Genomic DNA, 11,018 nt, shown 5'->3' with positions numbered 1-11,018 from the left:
AACGTATCCAATGAGCGAGCAAAGCGAGCATTGGATTGCGAAGCAATCCGAAATAAACTGCGAAAGCAGTTCCGGGGGTTGGTGAGCGTTAGCGAGCAGGGGGCGAAGCCTCCTAGTTATTAAATAATTTGCTTAAAATAAAATATTCAAGCTACCTGATTTAATGCATTTATATTATAATAGTAAACGGGGCTTCCATCGCATAGTCTTAACCTTGATACCGCTATCATTAAATAAATGGAATAAACTTAGATAAATAATAAAATTAATTGTTTTCTCGTTTTAATTTTCAAGGAAATATGTTTCGATCAAACAGATTTCATTCTGGAAATAGCGAAATTATTGAGTAGGTCCCTTAGAGCAATATCATTCTTATCCTCTTTTGACGAAATATAGGAAAAATTGGCTTTCGCAGTTTCTGTAAAAAGTATGTTAGCCTTCTTGCCACGTTTTTTTTCTTTATTTTTAATCAAAATAAGTTCGGAAATTGCGTATTTTTTATTGCATTTTCTTAAAAAAATCAGATGGTTCTAAAATTGGCACGGCTTCGGAATCTTCTTACAAATTTCGATTTTTAGTATTTCCTGCTTAACAAAATAAGGCATTTCTCTTGATAACAAATTATACTACAATTATATCTTCGCAATCGTGCTAAAGAAAAAAAAATAAGCAAAATAGTTTAGCATATTATCCGGAAAAAAATCTACATGTAATCATAAAGAAAGAGTAAAAGATATAATGAAATAATTAGTGAATCACGGGTGGTTAGATAATTAAAAATTTAATTTCACAACTAAGATGTTAGGACGGCATTTAATATACTGAGATATTTTAAGACGCTTAAAAATTTTGACTACGTATTCGACAGCTTTTTATGTTCGGTATCATTATACTCTTTGTAGTGACTTCTAAAGCATCAACACTATTTTAGATAATCTATGTTGAAGTAACAAGAAACAAAACAAGAAAAAAGACTATCAATGATTTATATTCTTTTTTCGAAAAAAATAGTATGTGTAGTAAATAATCAGCTGTTTTGCATTAAATAATTTTAAACAGCGGAATGTTTTTCATTTCTTAACAAGGGTTTATTCTTATCTAGCAGACGATAATTCGTTTAAAAAAAACTTGACAATAATTTAAAAAGGAACTTCACTTTAAAGAAAACCTAAATTAAAGTACTAAAAAATTAATTAGTATATTAATGAGGAAATAATAAACGTAGTAGGGTAAAGAATAAGATTTTTAAAAATGTTAAAATTTAATTAAATAGTTGGTAAAATAGTTCTGCGAAACACTTCTGGACAGGTGATTAAAAAATTACTTCTAACATTAAGACGATATATAAAATGTTGAAAAATTTACGATGATGTGAGGTATGCTTAAATATGTTTACTACGTATTTTTATTAATATTTATAAAAAATATATTCAAGAAATTGATAAATATTTTGTTCCAAATCAATTCATACGTATGTATATTATTGAAATTGTATCAGTTATTGAGAAGAAAAAACTAAAAACTAAAAAATAATCACATTAAATAAGCACAATCTGGTGCATAATCATATTCTATCAGAAGCATGCTTTTATAAAACTCAACATTCGTTGAATAAAATGTTTTTTATTCAATAAGATGTTTTATTCAAATTTCTTTACTAAATTGCAAATAGAATTTTAGACTCTTAAAAAAGAAACATCGTATTTTATAGTTTTAAAAAAATAAAAATAAAAAGATTTGCAAACGATTATTAGCAAAAAAAATATGAATGAAATTTTCGCTACGCGCGCTAAGTTAAGTTCCTCGTAAGTTTATCACATTTTAATATTTATCGCCCCACTTAATCATTTCTTCATTGTCAGCAAATTATTTTTTTTTAAATAATTAATTTTAATTTTTCTCATCTTCTAATAAATAAAAACAGTTGAAACTTTAGATTTTTCAATTGAAAAATATGTTGATTAAAATGGTATAAAAAAATTCATACCTTATAATTCAACTTTTTCTCATCCTCACTTTAATTAAATAATAAAAAATAATAAATAATTATTAAAAATTATTTTCTTCCTGAAATTATCTTTGGGTAAATGAGTTTGATGAGTGGGTGCAGTTTTTTTTTAATTGTTTCATTAGTTTTAAAAATATGACTGAAAACGCAAAAAGCGAAATTAACATTAAGGGGCCCGAACTTTGAATCGCTCTCCTGACCAAACTATGGGGACCACAATTCCCAGATTGCGGCTACCCCCTATATTTTGAAGATGAAAAATCCAAATATGTAAAAAAAATATATGTTTATTCAGAGAAAGTACGTTTTTGTGTCTTATTTCGTAACTTAATTAATAGTTAGCACTAATTAATTAGTATATTTGAGGTCACCCCCAGGAACCATTAAGATTGACACTTAGTTCGTGAAAATCCGATCATTAGAACGAAAGTTATTCAGGGTGATATCTTTTTTTCTTTGCGGACTGTACATGCATATACATTGGTTATTAAAAATCATTATTTAACATAAAAAGGACTTCTAAATATAACTATTAAGTATTTTATTTAGTTATTTAGATATCGAAATAATCACAATCACTGCTGTTTGAGACTGTTATTTTTGATTCCCAGAAGCAGTTTTGTGCATCTCTACTGGGTATTTCTAGCCTCCCTTTCGAGAACGCTTATCATCAAGAGAGCTTATATAAGAGTGAAATTTTAGCTATTTTGAAGAATGAGAAAGTTCGTTCGTTCGTTGTAGTGGAACTGGGCGTCTGAGGCCATTACGACCCTTTTCCCATTCATCCTGAAATTAGACTAGGAAACATACATGACAAAAATAAAGTTTGGGGAACAAAATGCAGTTCGTGTTAGGAGAAAAAATGGCACTTTGCCATTATTAGGCAATAACAAGATTACATGCAATATTAAAGTACATGACAAAAGGTTAAATTAAAAATTAAAATTAATAATTAAGTACATTGAGAAAATAAACACCAATCAATATTTACAGTTTGGGAATATATACAAAGGGGGGAAGAGTTAAAGGAATGTGAGGATGTGTGTATATGCGTAAGTAAGTGTGGCTGTGTTACACTGTTAGAAATTTCTCGGAAAAGATGGTTAAACAACAATTTATTTCATTGTTATTTCACCATATTCAAACAAAACAGTCAAATCACCATAAATAATATGGTAATCAAACTGTTAACTGTGAAAAAAATCGTCGATTGATCATTTTAACCAAATACGTTAAAACAACTGTAAATTTATTCGCGCCATCTAGGTCTTTCGCCATAGAGAAGCGTTAGAAGCTCAAAGCTCATGCGATAATGGAAATATAAATATTATTCCAAATCGCGTGAGCTTTGATGGAATGCATGGGATCTCCATCACCATTGAGCAAGACTAAGATACAAAATGTAAGTATTTCATCATCAATTATTTCATGTTATTATATATTGTATTTAAGTTTGAATCCCTCGTAAAAATGTAATTTTGAGTACATGTGTTCTTATGTAGTGTCAAGTGATAAGTAAGCGCCATTGCACTTCAATATTCTACTAGCGACGAACTTTGATTTTCGAATGAAAACACAATTCTTAATTAAATATATTATTACTATTAAAGTTTATTCATTGCATAAGAAATATTATTCGTGAAAGTCTAATACAGTGTTTCCCAACCTTTTTTGTACCATGCCCCACCTAAGCCTTTCTAAAATTCTATGTAACATATACATAATTTTTAATATAAGAAAATCGAATTGTTCATTTAAGAAACTTAGGAAATTGCTAGCGAAACAAAATAAGTAAATTTTCAGAACATATAATAAAAAATTCAAATTCGAAATAATTTTAATAAAGATTTTTCTATAATTATTTAATATTTTAATTTAGTGAGATTCTTGCCCTTGATGCTTGCTGCACATAGATTTTATCTTAGGTTCCAATTTGGTTAGCTTCAGTCTCAAGTCTCCCCATTGTGTACGATTTCTTTTTTTTACCAATGAAATCATTTACAGCACTAAATCCACATTCAGCTAAATATGAAGATGGAATCGGTAACAATAGTTTTCTTGCACATTTGATTGAATTTGGGTATTAGTTTTTTGTTTCCTCTCGAAGCCATGACATCACTCATTTCATATTAAATAAAGTTTTAACTGACTAATCATTTTCCATTTCTGCAAGTTCTTGATATATCAGACAAATCCACTAACATGGACTGCAACATCCATGTTGGTATATAAATTTGTTTTAAATCAGAATATCTTTCTCTTAAATCAGCCGATAGAATTTTCAGATGATAGACAATAACAAGTAAAGCGGTATCGTTTACTTCACATTTTTGGAGCCAATGAAACTGTTCAAAATTTTTGTTGTTAATATATTTCTGACATAACTCAATAAGGGTAATGAAGCCAAGTATCTTCGTTTTTGCATCAACAAGAGTTTTATTGGTTCCTTGAAGTTTCTTATTTAATATATTCGGTTTTTCAAAGATATTGGCTAAATAACTCACAAATGCTTTACCATCGACTGTAAACCGATACTTCATTTCAGGTTTATCGCCTTAAAAATCCTTAAGTCACATAATATTTATTGACTGCAATTATTTAAGAATTTATTATTGTATTTTTGTAGTATATTTGTAAATCGTATTTTTTTCTGATTCTTATTTTGTTATCCTAAATTTGGTAGTTTGAAATTCATTTGGCACATTGGTGATAGTGGCAGCACAGATCCTTGTATGGACTTATTCCCTAAATTATTTTAAGAAGTCTTTTTACCTCAATATATATAATTAACATTTGACCTTGTGATAAATTAAAAGTTTTGATTAGTTCTGTTCTATACTAAATATTAAAATGAACTTGATGACATTCTGGTTACTTTTGATAGTATGAACCAACTCAAAAACTCTTTGCTTTAATAAATTTGTCGAGAAAAAAAACTGATTGTTAATAATTAATATTAAATGTTTATCTGATTGAAACAGCAAAAGAGGTTAATGCTACCTTGGTTGATAGTTTGCGAATTAACCGTAAAATAAAGTTCAGAATATTATAAAGTCTTCTTAATGATTCCAATTTATTAAAATAGTAGTAAAAGGCATATTTTTTATGAAAAAAGTGACAGTGTGACAACTAGCTAGTGAATTGCCATTTGTTATGTTTAGTGCCTTAAAGTAGGTGGTGACTGTTAATTTTGCACAATACTGTACAATATTGACAAAATTATGCTGGAAATTATAAAAGTGTTCTCTTCTAAACAAAATAATAATTAAAAATAGTAGGTTTTGAATTTAAAAGACAGTTTTTTCTTTCTTTTATGTTGAAATTGCTTTTCTTGCACTTTAGTGGAGCAAATTATACTTCAGTTATATTTATTTTATATCCGTTGTTGAACAGCCATCCCAATTTTTGGGTTTATGACAACAAATGTTCAACTCCATTGCCAATCCAGAAGACAAGAAAACTCCTGGATCAGTACTCCCAGAAGTATTGATTTGTTACAAAATCATGAGGGACTTAGAGACTCGACAGATTTAATGTTAATCAGTCACCATTTACTACACATGGAGTCTTCGGCTGGCATGGATCGAACCCACGAACTCTTGGACATGTGCCCTGGGCCCTATCGACCAAGCTATCCCAGCCTTTTATTTCAGTTATAGTTAGTCTGGTACATCCATTATGTACAAAAAATGTCTTTATTTATTTATTGTGTTTTTTTTCAGGCCGACTACTAAACCTGAACATACCTAAGTATTGAAAAAAGAGTCAAATTAAAAAAAATTTCTAGTTTTTATTTGTTTTTGTAAAGTGTAGTAGTGTATTTAGTGATTTTACACAATTAATTCCTTTTTAAAATTCTCATATTCATGATTTAGTCTTTATTTTCTAGCTTTTATCCCATTAATTGCTGTTACAACATATCTAGTGTGTTCATTTTTATTACTTAAATTCACTTTAAGTTATTTTAATGTAATGAGGCAAGGTGCTATATGTTTTTACAGTTTGCAAAAGTGAAATGTAGGCTAAATTGAAAATGTGATGAATAATAATTTAAAAGCAAAATTTATAATGTATCATTGCATATTATCTGTATATGTAATTATGTAAGTTACTCATCTAGAGTGTACTATCTCCACATGTCAACTCATAGACATGAGTTCTGTGTTAAATTTAAGTGTAACTCGTTAGTTGCAAATAAATTAATTTGCTGTTTTACTATTAATAATTTTATTTAAATGTAGATGTATTTCAAACTTATTATGTATGTACTTAGTGTAGGTACATCTAAATAGTTAATTTTCTTTCAGGTCTTCAAACCACTTGATCTGCAATCGTTACCAAAGCATCCATGTCTTAGGTAATTGTGTGATCCACAAACATAGAGTTTCAATTTGCCAGTGACTAAAAATGTCAATATATTTTTAGTTTAATTTTAGCTATTGTTTAAAAAGAGAAAAATGATTAAAAGAATTAAAATAATTCATCTGGGATATTTCTCTCCCTATTTAAACTTGCATATTGAATTTTATGAGAATAAATGTTGTAAGATATTTTTATTAATAATTGAGAAAATTAATTAGAATTTTATAAAATTTCTCACTGCTGGGAGATGTATCTCCACACGTTTGAAATAATCTATATCTAATATTTGTTGTCTTAGCATTTGAATGTTTTCAGAAATGTTTAAATTTAAAATTTTGTGAAAATTATAAATTAATTTATAAGATAATGTATTTTTTTATTCTCATATCACTCATTATTATTATTATTATTTTTTTAATTTTAGGGACATCAATGTTGAGGTGTGAGGAACTATGGATGGCATAGCCGTAAACACCAAATTTTTTGCATCTATTACATATTAGAGGTACTAAAAATTTCATTGATTTTTCTTGTATTTTTCTTCTTCTCCCCCTCCCCTAAGCTCTAAAGTTCTTGAGCAAAAAAAAAAAAACTTTTAGCAAATCGTTAGAATGCCACAAGACCTATAAACATGACTTTTTATACCATTCTTCCAATTGTTGCACAAAAATTTACCTGATGTGTGTTTCAATATATTATTCATTAAAACCAATTATATTTTAAATAAACCTATGATTGGAACAATATCTTATCAGAATTGCTGTTTATGATTAAAATTTAATTATTAATTCAAATAGTTCTAACTAATTACAAATGAATCTCAATTCAGTTAAGGGATGATCCATCAGTTATTTTGTGCTTTTTATCATAATGTAAACAACTTAAATTAACTGGGGTCTGTTTAGAAGAAATTTGGGTCCGTTAACGGACCCTTCACAAAATATCTTTTCATAAAAAGGGACCCTTCACAAAATATCTTTTCATAACAACAGACCCTTCACAAAATATTTTAACTTAAAAACGGACCCTTCACAAAATAATTTATCTTTTAATCGGACCCTTCACAAATTTGTTTATCTTCATTATTGTTTTGCTAATCGAATAAGACCTTCCCGGGGGGGGAGACAGATGTAAACAAACTAAGTTTTGTCTTCGGCAGACGCTTCTTCCTTTATTCGTCCGAAATAAATATTCTGCGTTCAGCAGTAAAAGCTGAATACGAAATATTTCTATGTTGCTCCTCTCATTTAGTTGCAGCAATTGCTGTTTATTTTTGAAAATTTAATTTTTTTAATTTATTATAATTTTACAGTGTTAAGCATAATCTTGTATGTCTTTACAATTTAAAAACTCCTTGGAAAAGTTTTTTTGCAATAACGGACCCTATTTGCACAAATTCACAAAAGCAGACCCTGGTTGAAAGAATGTGACTTAACATTTATTTTATATTCACAAATTACGAGTAATTTTTTCACAATTTTACAAAAAAGGACCTTTCACAAAATGTCTGGGCAGACCCCTGATTAAAGATTAGAAGCTCTGATTTAACTCACGATTTTTTTTTTTTTTTACTGAAATCAAATCACTAATAAATCAAATATTACGATAAATAAGTTTAATTATGAGAAATTTTAAGTATTTTGTTATACAAATTAACAATAGATTCTGCTTGGATGTGCCTTCGCCTTTTTTTTTTTTTTATGCTCTACTCTTAATAGATTAAATTAATTTAAAAATGTTTGCAGATTAAGTCTGTTAAACAAATGTATGTGACTTTCCAATATTCTATAATTGTTTGCTTTCTCATGTGAAAATGTCATATCTAAAATGTTAGAAATAACTGAAAGTTACAATTCCTATGTTAGTAAAATATTTTAAACAAAATGAGACTGTCACTAAAACAGTAGTGTTGTATTATGTTTTAAGAGCTTAAAAAGCTGCTGAATATATGCTATGTATCAATTTTATTCATTGAGTGTTCATACATATTGAGAATAGATTCTTTTTGCTACAGATAACACATATTTACACATTTTTTTAATCTAGTTCCGAGGTAATAAAATAAATTTGTTCATTTACTTTTGCATCAAGTTGCATTTGGCTTGGTCAACCTTTCTGTGCTGAGTTTATTAACAACTAACTGGTTTCTCTAATAATTAACAGTCTATAACTAATAATAAACTTGTCAATTTGTATAAATGTTTATGGTAATTTCTAATTTGCCTTTCAGTTGCTTTTGTTGATAGCCATTTTTTTAGCTTTTTGCTTTTATTTTCTTACATATGTGTATGTTGAGCGTTTCTAAATAAAAGGATTCTCCATGAAAACTTGGTATTAAAATAGTATTGAAAATATTTTTGACTTCGTGGAGTTTTTTTTTTTTTTTCATTTTCCACAATATGAGATTTGAGATATGGTGTGGCAAGGTTTTCTATTTTGGCTAAATTTGTTTCTTAAAAATCAGTATTTGGAATATTGATATCAGTAATGTTTGTCTTGCAAAATTTTCAATAGAAAAAGTCAGTTTGCTATTATATTGAATTTTATCATAATTATGGTTGTTTCTGAAGCATAAGAAAATTGATGTACATGAAATTATTTTTTACTAATTTTAACATATTTTTCAGGTGCTTTGTTAGAATAAATCCAGTGTCTGGCTCCAAAGTAGAAAGGGAAAAGATTGTTTATCAGAAATTCACTCAAGATTTTAAGCTTTCTATCTATGACAGTTGGGTGAAAGATTGTCGACATTAATAAATTCATCAATTTTTTATTCTTTCCTTCATTCACAGGGTGCGTAACATTTTAAAAAAGTGTTTAAAGGTGTTTATTTTGTATGAAATGATCTGTAGAAATTAATAAAGTCATTTTTGTTATTTGTAATTGTTTTCTTTTCATTATCTGCAATTTATCAACATGTTTATGAAGTTTTAATAAAAAACTTTATTTTACTTAAAAAGTTGAAACAGTTGATGTTAGAATTACCTAGTTTAGTTTTGAGAATAACTTAACTTTCAAAAATTGTGTTATAAATTTTTCTAATTATCATTTATATTCTGTTTTCGTATACGTTAAATGATATATCTTGAAGTTCAGTATCTAACCTGTTGAAAATTTCATTCTTATTGGCCTTATGCCAAACAAGCAATAAGGACCCTGTTGTTGTATAGTTCCTATTCAGGTAGACAAGCAATGTTAAGAAAATGGTCACCCGACAGGCCTTAGGTTACCATTAAATTTATTAAGTTCCTCCGCCAGTGTAATTTTATAGCTGCGAACTATTTTCATATTTCTTAGAAAAATTTAAACTATTTCAGCACCTAATCTGTTTTCTGAAATCTTGGTCACTAATATTATAGAGTTAACAATTTACTAAACAGTTTTAATAAGCTATTTGCATCTTCTGATCGTAATTCAATGTTTTAGTCTCATAAATTTATAAACGGCTTAATGTTAATTTTTTTTTACCTGTGTTAGTTCCAATTAGAAAATAAATCGTAAAGATTCCATACATATTCAGTGACATTCCATATGAAACAATTATTCTATTTTATTGTTAATTATTCTATTTATGATAGTTATCTCTTTAGCCCGAGATGTTGTAAATAGTTTCTAAATCATAGACTTTTATATTTACTGTTATTAAACAATACTAAACTATACGGTTATAAACAAATTAAATTCTTTAGACCTGGTTAATTAACCGTATTAGGTGTATACAGTAGTACAACCGTTTATTTTTGTTAACATTGTTTTTTAACCGTGTTTGTTGTAAACAGTATTAAATCCGTAAAGGTAAATAACTTTTCTCAGCCGTAAACTTTACGGTTAATCGGATGGACAGACTGCTGCCGTTCCTTTTACCGTAATTTTGGAAAGAAATTTTTAACAGTGTATAGTAGAGACCCGCCAGTCCTGGTAATTACCACTCGTGCCGGGTTGCTCTCTACACTTAAGTTACAGGGATTAGCTTACCCCTGATCAGACCCCGGGGGATTGCTCTTTCACAGGGACAAGATGAATCTGCGTGTGAATAACTCAGTGAGTGTCCCAGGGTCCCAGAATTCTCCCTTAGGTAACACCCGCTTTTATTTTTTTCCCTTGGATGAAGTAACATTATTTAGATTAATATTAAAGGTACGGTTTGATAAGTAGTTATGTATTATTTTTACACTGCCATAGGGAAAGTTTAAATTAATTAGTTTGTGCACGATAGCATTCCAAACACGATGCCATGCTTTGCTGATGTCGAGCATGAGAAATGCAGTGGTCTTTTTGTTGTGCAGGCCGTTTCCAATGAAATCAATGATTCGAAGGAGTTGCTTGGTGGTATCTAAGTTTTTTCTGAAGCTGTACTGCTCATTAGGCAGACAGCCTAGAAAAAGTTTAAATCTGTTATACGGTATACGTTCAAGAATTTTACCGAAAGTACACAACAGGCTGATTGGTCTGAAGCTCTCATGTAAGGTTAGGTTCTTATTTGCTTTCTGGAGCAGAATAATGGTTGCATTCTTCAAGTTTGTGGGAAAATATTTTAAGTGCAGACAGGCATTGTAAATATCTGTTAAGGTAGAGATGTAAGTATTTGGTAAAAGTTTCACCATTTTATTCTTAGTATTGTCGGCACCTGGTGCCTTCTTCGGTTTTA

At 28.7% G+C, this 11,018-nt stretch overlaps 1 long non-coding RNA gene across 1 annotated transcript; it reads left to right on the top strand.

Annotated features, from left to right (window-relative positions):
• The first annotated feature begins 3,131 nt into the window (after positions 1-3,131).
• LOC147807749 (uncharacterized) lies at positions 3,132-9,253 on the top strand. The gene is made up of 4 exons (XR_015434568.1): positions 3,132-3,410; positions 6,316-6,365; positions 6,795-6,875; positions 8,998-9,253. It is a non-coding gene; the product is annotated as an uncharacterized LOC147807749 (long non-coding RNA).
• Positions 9,254-11,018: the final 1,765 nt, after the last annotated feature.

Source organism: Parasteatoda tepidariorum, chromosome 6 (genome assembly GCF_982258835.1).
Source record: "Parasteatoda tepidariorum strain Cologne lab strain chromosome 6, Ptep-v5.0, whole genome shotgun sequence".
Classification (NCBI taxonomy): Eukaryota; Metazoa; Arthropoda; class Arachnida; order Araneae; family Theridiidae; genus Parasteatoda; species Parasteatoda tepidariorum.
This window is presented reverse-complemented; position numbering and strand designations above follow the sequence as displayed.